At 35.5% G+C, this 16,293-nt stretch overlaps 1 protein-coding gene across 2 annotated transcripts in view; it reads right to left on the bottom strand.

Annotated features, from left to right (window-relative positions):
* Positions 1-16,293, bottom strand: part of CDIN1 (CDAN1 interacting nuclease 1) — a 124,445-nt gene that overhangs the window by 104,548 nt on the left and 3,604 nt on the right. Inside the window, exon 1 of one of the 2 annotated variants that reach the window (XM_064424112.1) lies at positions 13,176-13,196. The exons of the other annotated variant lie outside the window; for it this stretch is intronic. The gene's annotated coding sequence lies outside the window, so the exon portion shown is untranslated. Of the gene's footprint in view, positions 1-13,175; positions 13,197-16,293 lie in introns of those variants that run through there. 2 annotated transcript variants of the gene reach the window in all.

Here is a 16,293-nt window from a genome sequence, read left to right as displayed (position 1 = left end):
ATAAGTTCTAGCAGCAGACAGAGGAAAATTGCCAGTATTAGATACTGTTTGATTTTTCATTTAGGAAGACTCAGAAGTTCCTTTAAGAACAGAACACCAATTCTTCCTGGAGACACCTAATTTTTTGGTGTCTCTTGTAACAACCAATATATTTCAAAACAACTGCAGACTATGAACAATCCGCATCAGATGTGAAAAAAATAAATTGCAGAGGTAAGTGCAAAATACCAATACAGGCAATGATCCCAAAATAATGCTAGCTCTTTGCAGAGAAAAATTACACCTTCTTTCACCTACACCACAAAAATCTGATTTCCAATAGCAATAATACAAGTGTAACTAAAAATACTCCATATTCAAATGATAGAGAAGTGTGATCAAACTCCCAATCTGAAAAATTATGAACAAAAATGCTGGTTTTCCATTCACATATATATGGTTGAGCAGAACAGCAACATGCTTTACCAGTGGATAAATAAATAACATGTTAAAAAAATACAGCAATCACAGCAATGGAAGAGTAGCACGTCCATAAGAAAAGAAACTACTTTTTCAGTTTTATAATCTTAGTAAGCAAGTAGTGAAAACGGACAGTAATTTGCCTAAGATATTGTTCTGATATAATTTCTTTCTGGAATTAAACAATACTTGTTGCGTGAATGTTTGGAACCTATTCCAATGCCAAACCCACAGAGAGACCTCTATAAGTAAATATTATTTCACTAATGTTTCAAGCTTCTATTAAAATATAAAATTATTTTGTAAGGTTACATTTTCAAACTGAAAATACTTTCAGAACAATATATCTTCAGAATATATAATATACATGATATATCTGAACATATAATACAGAACAATATATATTCACAATAGGGATGAAGAAATACATTGTCAGTGCTAAAATGTGAAATTAAAACTCCCAAATATTATGACATCAGGCTTCAATGACTATTGAACGTCCTCACCTTACAGACAGCAGAACCCATCTTTAAGTATCTAATCAGGGAGTCCACTGACAAAAGAAACTGAGAGAAATCAAACAGGGTTTGTCTCCACATACACCTTGATAATATCAGTACTTGTCCACCACATCTCCATTTCCTGGTATTCTCAAGAATTCTGCTTTAAACTCTACCATTAAATTTTTTCAGAAAATGAAAAAAAAAACCAACCCAGCAGTTGAGACTAGCAAAAGTAGATGATTTGCTATATCCTTCATTTCAACTACTTAGTTAAATCTTAGCAAGTTACTTAGCAAAAAGTTTCTTCATATCCAGGAAAGAATCAGTGGACATGCCAAAGCAGAGGCATACAGCAGCACACCAGAGACTGAGGAAAAAGGCAAAACATCTGTGAATATTTGCACTCAAGTGTACATCATCCACACTTCAATGTTCTTCACTTAAGACTGTACCAAAAACATGTTTGCAAGTTTGACATTTTTATCTTAGTAGCACAATCTAAATATTGAACCGTTAGACAAAAATACACTAAAGTAGTTCCTTATCTGATGTTGGTTGTGCAAAGAAGGATGTTCCTAGGATGCAACAGCAATGGACCCCAACAAGCAGTTAAGGTGAAGAATTTAAATTTAAATTTAAACCAGGGGTTTATCCTTCTCCTTTCTTATCTGCCCTACTGATAGGGCCAAGGTCCACACATTGAAAATATACTCAGTTTGGAAATATTTATTTTGTGTTCATCCCCTCACTTTGTTTGGATTAGCCTGTCGTGCTACTTCCTCTTATGCCCAGGAAAATAAATAGATCAGAAGGTAAGTTCTGCAGACCTTAATCTCAAATTTGCTCACTGTGGACAAAAGGGAAAATAATTCTACTTTATAGCTTTTTTTTTTTTAACAAAACTATATTGTTCTGTACAAGTTAGGTGTTTAAGTTTAGAAAACTATTTTTATGAATGAATCGTAATTCAGCTAATTAGCTTGTTCATTTTGTATTAAAAAATTAGCCTACATGTAAAAAGCATGGTTCAGCACTAAATAAATCCCTAAACACCCATAAACAATTTGCTCCTAAAAATATATAATCAGATTTAGAAAACTATAAACTACATTTAAAATTTACTATTTAGAAGCAATTAATTACAAAGACAGCCACGTGGCTTTCATTACATAAATTACTGTTAATGACACTTGCCTCATGCTGCTACTGTATTTAGCATTTGCATGCATCACATGTCAAGCACACACACTGTTGCATAGGTTTCTCCAGGGTACAAAGTGAACATCTTAAGTCAAAAAAACTTCCAGTTATCCAATCAAAACTGTTAATTCCTTAAACAAGTTAGGAACTTATTGATGCTTCCCATTCAGGATATAATCTAAAATATATTCAGGATAAAATTTCAAGAATCAAATACAGATGATATAGAAGTGATAGTTTTTAGTAAATTTCTATTTTGGTTATGATGCAGATTCAAGGCAAGAGATTAATCTATTTATAGCTAGTTCCCTTGAGATTTCAGAGCCCTAGACAGTGTTTATAATTTTAAAAATTACAATTTTAAAGCTATTTGTAATTATTGAACAAAAAAAAAGGAAAAAAAAGGATAATAATTCTTGTCTTTTCCTGACCCAGTGTGGGAGGCACCACTTGAATCTGCTTACTAGAGGGTCCTCTGAAAGTTTCCTCTCAAATTTGCCCTAAACCAGAACATCTACCTACCCAACAGTGCAGTGTTTTGTCTTGCATATCTAAGTTGTTGTATCATGCATGCATACATTTAAAAGCCTACTTTCAGCCCCAGCTTATTATGTCATAGAGGGAATAACGTCATTTAATGCCACTACTTACTTCCCTTTGGAAAGACTGCAGAAATGCACAAGAAGGAAATCCAACTATCTCTTTTTACTACTGTTCTTCCAGCATTCTCTTTTTAAAAAAGCTATCTACCTAAAACTGGAAGGCAATATGAAGGGAACATCACAAGAGCTGATCAAAACTTTACATTAGTGTATCCTAAAACTTCTCTAACTCTTTCCATTCCTATCAACAGGCTTTTCTTTTTCCTTCCCCTTCCTCTCCTCTCTAGAGGATTTTTCTATAAGGGCAATCCTTATATTGCCCTGAAAATACATAAAATTACTATAAGCTTCATTTCCCACAGTGCCACTGCAAGAAGTGCTGGCTTTCCAGAACTCTTACTCCATGGAACAGAATTTAATGGAACACAAATAGAACAGAGTCATATCTGATATAAACAGTCAATAATATTGACTGTACAACATCACCTTCACTAAGCACCAAAATGTCACTGGTTTTGGTAGAATGAGCCTAGAGGCTTTGATAAATAAATGTGGAACCCAAGGAAGAACAAACATTAGCTCTCTGTTAAAATAAGCTGATGATGACCTCAGCATGCATCAAATAGTATGGCATGACTCCCTGACACTTTTTCAATTTTTGTGACTTATCAAAAACATAATAAAAATATACATTACCATCTTTATATTAAGTCCATAAGTACTACAGATAAAAAAAAAAAGTCAGTGAGAAGGGTGTTAAATAAACTTCACTGGAATTCATTGAAATTTGACTGAGAATATCTTTCAGGCAGCTTTCAAAAATGTCTCACACAAAACATCCAACCCTATTCTCTCATATTTTGCACTTTTAATATATTAAAGTAAAGCAGTAAAGGCTACAGATCCTTCTTCTCTTTCAGATTAATCTTAACCTGTTCTTCACATTTAAACATCTTCACATGTAAATAGAAATATTTTATATGTTACCTAATTTCTAAGAGCAGCAACCTAATAGAATTAGGACTTCAGAAAATAGTGAAAATGAGAACAAGAACAAAATATTCTCAACTGGAATGCTTACATGTCTGCACGTTAGTAACCAACAAATTACATATATACATTATGCATGATATATCTTAGAGGGCATATTCTTATAAAAGAGATCTCTACTTTTAACTAAAGGGTATCAATAAGAGGATGTTGAAATTAAGTTTCTAGTTTTTAGAAACCAAAATATTTAGAGTGAAGAGGGAAGCTAAGCCATAAATCAGCACTTTGTTTTCAAATTTATCTTTCTAACAACAAGCAAAAGATCCCTCTATCAATTTTTATTTAGAAGCAATTTCTCCTTCATCATGACAGTAATACCTTAAGGCCAAAAGTGGAAAAAATGGCATAAATGTAATTTTTATCACAGCAGATATGCAAATATTTTTGTCTCTCTGTACCCCCAAAGTATTTTGTTAATGCAACTCCTTCCACTAATGCAACTGCAAAGAAATATTTAATCTAAAGTTATGGCTGTTCATATGTAATCCGTTACCTGGATTAACAAAAAAAAAAAAAAAGGCAGAAGGCCTCTCTATCCACCTAATCACCATATCAATGACACATGCCACAACAGAGAAGCACTAGTTTATTTGATTGATCATGGTAGATAAACTCCAAATAACAGCGAAATTAACAAATGCTTGACATTTGCTCAACATCCATTATTCTGACACTGCTTTCAGGATTTCAAAGCCTGGGAGTATGCTTAATCAACATTCATATTCCCTAGTGAGCTACAGGCACCATATTGCGCCCCGCCTTAGTACTGATGAAAACTGCATATTGGCCATTTCCAAAATGTTCTGGGACTCCACACAGGGCCCCTTCTCTCCCTTGTTCCCGTTCTGCAGTTTTCTTTTAAACACTTCCAAGACAAAAGCATCTGCCAGTTTTTCTCTCTAGGGATGTATGCAAAATGAACTTAACAGTTTTAAGGCAAGAGAAACCCTCACATCTAAATTCATTCATAGGACAGAAAAGGGCCTAAGAGGCCTCTCTAGGGACAAAACCCTGCTGAAATTTTCCCCGACAACACTGGGAGCTTTATAAAATCTAAGTCCAGACAATTTCCAATTCAAATGCCCAGCATAGCATGACCTTTGTCAGATCTATGAGCCCTAGATGCACCCACTATTTTTTTATTCTAACCACCACAGACATTAGACAGGGCACTACTGCTAAGCAGGAGGTTGACTATTTGCATGCTCTTCTATTGTGAAAATGTAACAGTGACAGCACTGTGTCGAATTCTTTTCCCCCTAGAACTTTAACTCCATAGGAGAGGCATAGCTGACAGATGACTCTCCCAACATCTGTGTTATGTACACTGCACAGCTGAGGAACCTTGGATCACTGTCACGGCTTCTCAGAGATGACCTACACCTTTCTTATATCTACACATGATAAAAAAAGTAAAATAAAAATTTGAAAATGCCTTTTCTTAAATGAAAAGTAAATATGGCAAGAAAGATTAGCATAATTTAGTCATTAAGCTGTTCACATAGCAGCTCACCATATGTTGTATAAATGTCCTATACAAAATAATTTATCAGCCCTGACACGTTGCACATCACATTGTATTATTTAATATGCTTACTAAAATTTCATGGATCAAGCGCCACTTCTGAAAGCATACAGAAAGCCCTAGAAAATATTTCTTCATCTTCCATGATTTATTTTGATTGCCTTTTACAGCCACATGATAAAGTAGAACTTGCAAAATTACGAGGTTAGGGTTTACACAGCTATTGCTTCATATACTATAACAATTGGCTTCATGTCTATATAACATTTTACTTGCATTTAATATTCAGAGGCATATTAAATTAAGCACGCTGCTTTCCACTGCATATTTTAATAATTTCAACTGGTTATTTCAGTAAACATCCTGATCTACTAATGCAAAGTTCCACTGAGAGAGAGATATTCTTGAAAATAAAACTAAAGAGCTTAGAATTACAAAACAAACTAACACAAACAAGTAATACGTGATACATGCTGACCTCCTTAAATCTGTCTACATAAAAATATATTCATTTCTACACAGTAGCTGAAACATTATCTTAAAATTACTGAGATTTAAAATGTTAGAATGACAGTCATCTATTGCAGATAAATGGACAAAATTCTCTATCCAGAAAACTTGAAACCACAAAAAATAACAATGTGTAAGAATGATCGTCTGTCACTGTCGAGGTCTGTGTCTAAATAGCAAATTAAAATAAAAAGTGTAAGCGGGAAGCTTGTGAATAATAGTTGTTGGGCAATCAATGGAATTTTTTTGGAAAAAAATACTCAGCACTTAGACGACATATCAAGCAGATATGGTTAGGAAAATATTTAGACTGAAACTACGCATTTATTCCATAAAGGACCATTTTCCTTTCTTTCTCAGACCACTGATATTAAAGGAACACAATACAAATGAGATAATAAATGTAGCCCAACTTACTCTTTTTGGTCACCAATTATATTCTCCTGTTCCTAATAACAGGATAAAGGAAAACATATTCCTGTGTTAGATCACTCATTGCAATAAGGTCATTGAACTTCATTTGGATTGGAACTTGCTTGGCTTACTGGAGTACCTGCCAACTGGTCAAAGCAGGTATTTCTTTTTAAGCTCTATAAGAACCAGAGATCTAGCTTTCAAGTTTTTTTTTTCTCTTTTTGTATTTTGTATACCCCAAGAAAATGCACTTGTCTAGGAGGACATATTGCTCAGCTGTGTTGAAAACTGAAGGAGAGCTGCGTTTACAACATGCACTTTAAACTAATGCCATAAATGGCTAATGTTCAATAGCCATTTCATATATGGAAACACACTCTCCGCCTACCATACCCTCCACAAGTTGTAGTCTCCAAATGAGCATCTGTATTCCACCAAAGAGACGCAGTAAAGGACTTGATGGTACAACAGCATCAACAGAAGACTGATAAGAAGTTCTGTCATCTCCCAGCCAACCACAAATAGAAACAGAGATACATGATGTCTTTATTGTTGTCTGTGTCCTCAATTAACAACAGGGAACTCCAAAAGACCCTTTATAGCAATTCAGTCACAGGAGCAAGTATTACCTCCATCCTGGTCACAGTTTCTATGTTTCCTTTGAAACTGTTTCAGACAGGCTGCATTGCATAAAAGAATACTTTTGCTATTGCACATGTCTTGTTCAAAGGAATATTTGACAACATTTTGCTTTCTGCGAAAGAAGAATGTGTGCTATCTTAGGACATTTTTGTTCCGCGTTGAAGTTTGTGGAGGTATATGGGAAACTAGACCATCAAATGCTTCCAAGACTTTGAAGGCCTAAATACAGACCTGCAAATAGAGGACAATCACCCAAACAATAAAGTCCTCTTCAGCACTACATCCTGATCTGAAGCCTTTTTCCACATTTGGATAGACAGCAACACTTAACATTCTATTCAGATGAAAAGGATAAAGCAAGATAGTAAAGTTCAACAATTCTGCAAAACAAAGCAATGAGACTGTCACTATCAATCAGGCAACTGAGTATCCTGGTGTATGCAATGGCAGGGATAGTGTCTTCTACTCAAATCACTATCATTACTCAAAATGTTATAGACACAAGAATATTTTAAAAAGTTTGTACCCAAATAAAACATAAGATATGTAAAAAAATGCTTTAGTTGCTTAAAAACCGAAGTTTTCATCCTAAGTTGTTCACAAATCATAAAGTTTTTCCCATGATGAGCACAGGGTCCTGTTTGGCAAATTTAAGCCTTTTGACAAGAAGTTAATTTACTTCGAATTCTTCACTTGAAGTCCATGGACAACAAGGATTTCATGAGATACAAGCTGAAAACTAGTAACACAGCATGCCTATGGGAGTTTTAACTCTACTTGTATGGTACCAATTAGTCAAACAAAAACATGAACAAGGCTTTTAACCATCACCTGATCAGAAGAACACAGGGTATTATCTTTTCATTCCTCTATCAATGTTGTTGGTTTTTCTTGGTAACAATACTCTATCAGGCTTGTCTTAGAAGGCAATTTTATTAGGGTCAGTTCCTGTATTGCCTTTTCTTACAGAAATTAATGCTCAGCAGTATTTCACTCAGTTGAGAGCGTAATTCAAGCTTCTGAAACTTTCACACTGAAAACAGGATGTTACTTCCACCAGGAACTTAAAGGAATGAACAATTAAAAAATTACTCTCGTAGAAGCATATATGCTGGTTCTTAAAGTGATGTGATAAGCCATAAGGGGCATATATCAGCACCAAAATGGTTGTAGTCATTAATTTAAGTACTAAATCATAGGATCTGCTAACAATGACAGCAAACAGATGCTAACAAGAAAATGTATTATTTAATATGTTGTGTGTTATAAAAATGTAAGCATTTAGGACACTTCTTAAATTTTTATAATAATAAGCATTTCATATATGACTGTTTTGACACATACAAGAATCAAATTTGTGGGTCTCATTCAGGACTTGCTTTCTCTTCTGCGAACACAGAATGGATTCCTGAGAGAGAAAAAGCTCAAGAAGTCAATGTTTCGAATAGATGTTTCCAACAAAATCAAGTTGCTTATCTTGCTGTCTTGAAGTAACTATCATAAGCATTGAATCTCATTAGAAAACAAAAATCAGCTTATTTGCTTTTATGCAAACAGAAGTTTTCCCTGAAAGTTGGAAGGAAAATCAAATAACTATGAAGTTTGTCTATATGTATGGATAGCAAAAGATCTTATCATTTGCCATGAAGTTAAAATGTAATTCTGTACAATCCATACACATAGAATGTCAATATGGAACTGCTCTCAATGAGTTTGCCAAGTTATAAAAACAGCAGTTTTATTTTCAGTTGTGTGTTATTATTTGTTTCTTATATCAGTTAATACAACACCATGTAATGCTACAATTATTTGCACCAAAAGCATCGCTTGCAAAAACGCCAAAACCAAAACAAAATCTATGCTAGCAATTAAAAACTTGATCTATTCCATTTCCTTCATTCACAGCCACCCTTCTCTCTGGACCCTGAAAGCCAGACAGAATGATGATCTAATTCTGCTACTGACACACAACAGCCTAAGAAATGCAATTTTGCCTTTTGGCAAGCTCTGCCACACTAGACAGAACCACTGTGCAAACACTTTTCCCAGCCCTGCATCTCCGCTGCTGCACAGCCTGCTGCATAAGGTCCCTCTGCAGGAGGGTCAATTGTTTCTAAGATCATCACTGCTTTTTCCAAACATTTTTGTTTTGATTTAAGGAAACTATTTGGATAATAAGACTCCTGTTTCATTCTGATTTTCAATGAACTCCTCTTGTTATCAGCACAGTTCCTTTCCTGGAAGTGCTTCGGTCAATGCTTTAAAACACTTGAGAAAGCAGTGATCAGAGTATGGAAACTAAATTTTCTTCATTAAATCTACTGAAGCAGATATTAAAAATGCATTTAATATACTGGGGATGGCTGGTGGGCATCACTGACTGTGACAGGCCAGTTACTGATGAGCTGCTGTCAGACGGCCTTCTCAGCAGGGATCTGTGTCTAAGGCTGCTGAAGGACAGCAATATCTTCCCTTGTGTGTAAGCTCTATTCATCTCCCAAGTATTTACTAAATCACAGACCTCTGCACACAAACCCAGTGTTTCAGCGCATGCTAACAAATGATGGATGGCCCAGTCAATTCGTTATGTCCTGAAAGCGTGATTTCCTGCCATTCCAATCATCAAACCTCTAGAGCCTTCAGAGCTGATCAGTCCTGGAGAATATATTTTGCAGGCTCTATTAAAGGAGTAGAGGTTCTTTCCATTAGTCTCAAACTTTTTTTCCTCTGGCTGATTTAAAGAGAACTCGCTCCTTCCAACAGCACCACTGCTACCACTCTTCAATGTGTAAAGTATTCAGCAAATATACCTCAGTGAAATAGCACTCCTAGAACACGAGCCAGTTGAAAAGATGGATTTTGTTTGTGACTACTATAAATGTGACAATATTTTATTTAAATTCATCTATATGTCTTTATTATGTAACCTAGACAATCCCCAAACCATTTTGTAACTTAGCTTTTCTGATCAAATACCTTTTACAGCAAAGGAGTGGTCAAAAGGACCTGTTTTCTTTGTATTTGCCTAGTGAAACATATCAGAACCCTCTTAATTACATTCCTCTTAAAAGCATAAGACACTTAGGAATAAACTTCGGATGTTCAAAAGACAGGTGAGCTGTCAAAGAAACAAAGCTTCTAGATTTCACCCGTTTCATAGCAAGGCAGTATCATGAAAAATCTTTATTCTGCGCGCTAGAGGAGAAATTTTATTTACCTATTCAGTGATCTATAGGAGCAGAATATACATACCTCATGCCTATTATTCTGAAACACTGAGCTTCAAATGAAATAGTCCACAGTTGCTGAGGAGTTAGCTGTCTACAGCACAACAAGTTTTTAAATGTGGTATAACAGATATGAGTAAAGTTTAGGTAAGCAAGCATTTGGTTACTCTGAAGTGCAAAGACCTTGGATTTCTTTGCTTGCTAGGTGTGATCCAGACACAGCCAGTACAAGCCAATCCACATTGCCCTACCGTTCACCTCAACCTTGACCTGGAGATTAAACTCACTTTTATTGCACACAAAGGTCATCTGTGTTAGGTCAAAATTCAAAATCCCTTGTCAGCTAAGGTTGATATATTCCAACCTTTCCTACTCTAATGCATCAAATTTTTCATGGTGAGGTCATATTCAGCAGACAGTGTATTCAGCAATTTATCGTGCCATTGTAATATAGCCCAGAATATGACTGTCCAAAAAACAACGCATGAATAAAATATTTTCCATTCTGATGTAGCAAATTGCCTACGCTCATAAAACTTGAGCCTAGACTTGTTTTCAGGCTTCAGAAGAATGATACATTATGGAGCTGTTTCTAAAATACAATCAAGAATTACCTTTCTATCACAATATTCCTTAAATACAAGCAACATGAATATAATGGTATCCTAAAATCCACAAGTCAATTAAAAAGCACATATGGTCAGTGTTAAAACTTCCACTTCATCCTCCCTTAACAACCACCATAATCTTGCCCTTAAATCTACAGACATCTGTTGGTCTGTCTGATGACATCAAGCTTACTTTAGAATGAAATACATAGAAAAAGACTGTGTCACAAGACTTATATTCCTATCCTACCAGTGATTATCACATCTATGGAATTTAAGAAGTGCCAGAAAGTACAACCAAATTAAACCTCACAAATCAACACAGTAGTGTACATGGTGACCAAGACAACTCTCCCAGCTTTGACATAAGAAAAGATTTTCTTTTTTCTTTTCCTTTCCCTTTTAAAATTTTCTTCTGCTCTTTTTCTGTTTTCTTTTCTCTCTTTTTTCTCCATTTTATTTATTTTTCTCTTGCATTTTTTATCTTTTCCTTCTTGTCTATATTTTTCTCTTTTCTTCCTATTGTTTTCTCCTTTCTCTGCATTTTTTCTGGTTCTTTTTTCTCTCTCTTATTTATTTTCTTCTGAATTAAACAAGAGCACTTAACACACAGCTCCAACAGATTCAGAATGCATTTTCAAATTACAGGGAACTAATTTCCACATCTGCTTTAAAAGACCCCCTCCAATCATTGTATTTCACCATCAAATCTTCAAAGGATATAGGATTGGCTTCTAAGTGGTTTGTATAAATTCCTCAAGGCCAAAAAAGGTTTCCCTTTACTCAGCCAAAATGAATTTCACAAGTGTAGCAAGTCCTGTTCTATGTAATTTTTTTTTTTTATGAAAAGATGTGTACTCCCATATGGTAACACTTTACAAACTGGAAGGGGAAAACATTAAGAAAAAAGGAAGAGATTTATCAGTACTCAAGAATTCAGAAAATAAAACTTTAATTTTCCTTGTGTATTTCAAACAAAATTTCAAGACTAACATTTAAAATAGGCTTGTATTTTGCTAGGATGGACAACATATGTGGGAGTGCATGTAAGGAAGAAAATGGTTACACCTATAAAAAATTGACAGAAAACTACAATGGACGTCCTTCAAAATTAACTGTCATGCCGGCATACACATATATTATACCTACTTTTCTATTAATAGGTAACATGCAAACAACTCAAAAAAAGCCCCTTCTATCTCTCCAAATAAAAAAAAAGAAAGCACTCATGTCCACAAAATTTAGTATTTACATGTGCCAGTGGAAGTTTTCTACCTAAATATTGTCTGTTGGTGCTGGGAAAGCCACAAATGTGAGCAAAACTATTTTCCATTCTACTCTGAAACCGCCCACTGCTATCAATATCTGACTTTTAAGTCAGTATCTTCTGTTCAATTTAATGAATAATAAAGGAGATAAAGTTTTTCTGAGTTATACACTGATATTGTTGATTTCTTTCACAATATTTCATATTACAGGAGAGCACTGGTACCCTTCCAGTTGTCATAACATTAGCAAACAGTTTGTTAGCAAGTCATATCAAATCCAACAAGTTACAAGTTCTTTAACGCTTGTTCACTGATATTTAAGTGAAAAGAGAAACCGCCCACTGGTTCAGCCTATCAAAGCTGTGGTATAGTAGATTTTCTACCAAGGGGTCAAATACCAAGCACATCTTTCCAAAGGGAGTATTATCAGTTGTTCACATAATTACTTTGCACAGTTAATTTTTATTCCATTTCAGGATTATTTAAAATATGCTACATTTTATTGTGGATCACTTCTTGAAACTTGAACATTGCTAATTCTCTTTTCAATTAATGACCCAAGACCTCTTTCTCATCTCTTATTATCTATCTGTTTACCTGTGAGGTTTACTGCAGCTTCAAGTACATAACAAATTTTAAATTATATTAGGTTTGTTCTACATAGAGTAGACAAAAACAAACTCTGTGTCAAACTTTATTCTGAAATCTAATATAAAAAAAGTATAAAACTTTGAAAATTTACTGTTTCATTGATACTCTTCTTAAATACTCCAGAACATTTAAATACGGTACAGTGGTACCAAGCACTTGCCACTTGATGGGATTGTTTATATAAGCAGAGCATGAATTTATGTCATTGTTAAGTATTGAGAATACAGAGAAAGGAGTTTAAAATGTGCCTTTAAATTTTTTTTTCCAGAATAAGTTTCTATCACTCACAGGCACAAAGCTAACCTTCCAAATGAGATTTGCTAGATGAGTGTGTGCAAAGTAATGAAAAATAGCCTAGTTGTTCTGCTTTTCAAAGTAATTAATCAACTATTCAGAAGATCAGGGAGAGCAGAAGTTACAAGAATAATGTTGGGTTTGCTATGACAAGAACCTTTCTAGGCAGAAGAGAGTGCAAGTGAAGTGTCACACAGGAGTAGGATGCCTGCTCATAAATACCTGTCTAATAATCCTGTGCCCGAGTTCAGAGCCTCGAACTCTGCGAGCCAGGGAGGCAGCTATCTGCCCTCTGCTCATGAGCCTCACTGGCAGTCTGCCTTCCCAGGTAACAGCAGCTCCAAAGAGCACTAGAGCAAAGCACGAAGAATTCTCCTTCCACTTGGACTCAATCTGCGGGCTTCAGACACCAGAACACAGAACTGGAAAGAAAAAGAGAGAAAGAAAAAAAATTCCTCCTGTTTCTCACCACAACCATCATGGGCTCAGCAGCACTGCTTAACAATCAAAGCAACTGCATGAAAGCAGAATAAAATTATTCACAAAGAAGCAATATATTGCTCTGTAAATAAAATTGGCTTCAAGAGGAAAACGAGAGGCCTATCCACCCCCAACCCTAAGAAAAAAAACAGAGGCAACAAAGATAATGGAAAAGAGGAGAAAGAATCTTCCTCACTCTTAAACTGCTGGTAAAAGAAATAATATTCATACCATACATTTAAGCTTCTTTAGGACCTCTGTTTCAATACGAATCACCACAGAGAAAAGGATAAAATTGAGCAAATAATAAACAGATTATTTTTTCCAACTTACATTGTAACACATTACTGTGCAGATACATTTTTTTTTAAAATTAAACTTGCTGAGATGCTTTCCAGGCCGGGTGTCATTTAATAAAGCCATCAATAATTTGGAGAAAGAGCAAAACAATTACTGTAAATGTGTGGAAAACTGAATGATACTACGGAATGAAGAGTAGAGGTCACCAATATAGAGGAATGTGCATCTCCATCTTCATATGTTGTGGGAACCAAGTGTGTACATTCCAACAGTCAAATATCAAGTTACATACATTAAAACCAAATAGCCATACTCAAGTGTATCAATATGAAGCTGTGCATCACATTTTCCTCTGGCTTACTGGGAAAAAAAAAAAGGAAGAAAAAATTCTAAAAGTACTTCTCTTACATTTATGCCAGGTTCCCTTACCTTTCTGCTGTGAAAAAAGATCCTCTTGATCACACGAGAATGGTACTTTTTTGAATAGATGCACAAAAGTGATGAACTGCACATAGCTGCTGATAAGTCAGCTGATACTTCAAAACACTAGTACTTTGAAAATCTCTGTAACACAGTTTGCACTTAAATAGTCTCAAAAACTAATGCTTCTTTTAAAGAAATGCAAGTGAAGGTACCTAAAGGAAAGTCAGGCTAGAGGCACCAAGTTTGTTTAACAACATGAAAAAAGGAAGAGATACAATACAGACTACACAAATTGTGCTATGGAAAAATATAGCACTCCTGAAATGGACTGAAACGCGTTTCACAACAGTTCAGTTCGAGAACTTGAAAAGCATGGGTTTTGGAATCACTAAAAGATGCTCAAGGCTAGAATGTTTCTGCATCGTCAATTCAAGCACAAGCTGGTGTAAGAAACTCAAGCACTCAGAACAGAACCAAACCAGAAAAAAACCTCACATTAAAAAAACCCAAGCAAACAAGACAGTATCATCATGAATGGGGTCACCAAAGCTTACATCCTTAGAAAGTTTGGCAGAGACTGAAGAAAGACTGTCATGTAACCCAAAATGTTACTATATTCCGTATCTATCCATGCCCAAAAATTGTTATGGCCTTTTTTAAGATCCAGTGCATCCAGAACTGGAACCGCAGGGCAGAGGGGGCATTGCTGCAGTCCCTTTTTAAGTTGGAGTTGGGAAGTGGGGAACAAACTCACTGCTGGCAGCATGTGCTGAAAGTGGAGGCTCCGCTTTGGAGGGGTTACTTTGGGAGGTTGTTTGCAGTTTTTTCCTGGGCTTGCAATAGTAGCCATTCAGGAAAACTGCATTTTACAATCAAAAACTGTTTTGGAGTGAACTTTGCCAAGCCAGCTGGTTGCTGGGGCCCAATCACATGATGCCAGGGCTGACAGACCAGTTTTCTTCCCCGCAACATACCCACAGTTCAGAGACATCAGCACCAACGTCATCAGAGTCTGGTGGGCAGTGATGCTGACCCCACAGGTTCCAGCACTTCTCATGTGCCACTAGAAATGCTCCGTAAGCTCCTGCCTTCCCCAGGGCTTGCTTCCCTTTGTCTCCAAGGCTACACAATTGCCTGCAAAGGCACCATCTCAGGGGCAGGGTCTGCCACCATTTTTCATTTCCCTCCCTACAGTGGTCACCTATGGCGGGCACCATCTTGGAAAGGGTGTTTTTGCTATTTTGGGTCTCTCTATGTTCTAGCAGAGTTTGTGAGATCTAGCAATTTTCTATTTAGTGGTTATTTACCATTATTTCTCCCTTTTGCAGTCTCACTTGTTAGTAAACTGTTATTTTTTTCACTTACATCTACTTGTATTGTGTTTCTCCTTATTGATTGAAAGGGATTGGTGAAAACAAAGGAGAACTCATTTAAGAGTGTTCCCCTTTAAATTGTCTTAAACCAAGACAAAGATTTGGTCAAGAAAATTACAATATTCAATCAGACTTGGATACAAAGAAAAACAGCAAAACATGTGCCAGGTATATATTTGAGAAGGGTCTACTCACAAGTCAATTATGTTCTACATATAAGAAGGTTTAGAAAAGGTTCCTGAGAGAAACAATGTATTCTGCCAAGAACAAAAGAACTGAAAAAACTAAAACAGTAAATAGTTAAACTGAAGTACTAGAATATCAGTTTGGGTATGAATTTAACTCTCAGAAGTTGTACTTTTCAGAACAAGTCTTTGAAAAAAGAATTTTAAAGGTCTAACTTACATCTTATAACTATAAACAGGTAGTTCTAAGGTGATTTGTATCTAGAACATTCTACTTGTAGGCAGCTCTTAACTACCATTTAAGAGAGAAACATGCACTGAAAAAAGGATTTTAACTTTCTCAGAACATTTCCTGCAATGGCCTAAAACCAGTCCTAAAATGGCTCATTCAGTTTAGACATTAGCTGTCATTGAGAAGAATAGTATCTCAGAAGAAAATGAGTCCATAGCTGAAGGGAAAGCTGAAGAATATAATACAAAAATAATAAAGAAAACCACAAATAATTAGCAAATAGAAAAATTCAGATGAGAAACTAAACAGAAAAGGTGATACACTTCAACAGAAAAGCACAACATTGA

The sequence above is a fragment of the Passer domesticus genome, chromosome 6 (genome assembly GCF_036417665.1).
Source record: "Passer domesticus isolate bPasDom1 chromosome 6, bPasDom1.hap1, whole genome shotgun sequence".
Lineage (NCBI taxonomy): Eukaryota > Metazoa > Chordata > Aves > Passeriformes > Passeridae > Passer > Passer domesticus.
This window is presented reverse-complemented; position numbering and strand designations above follow the sequence as displayed.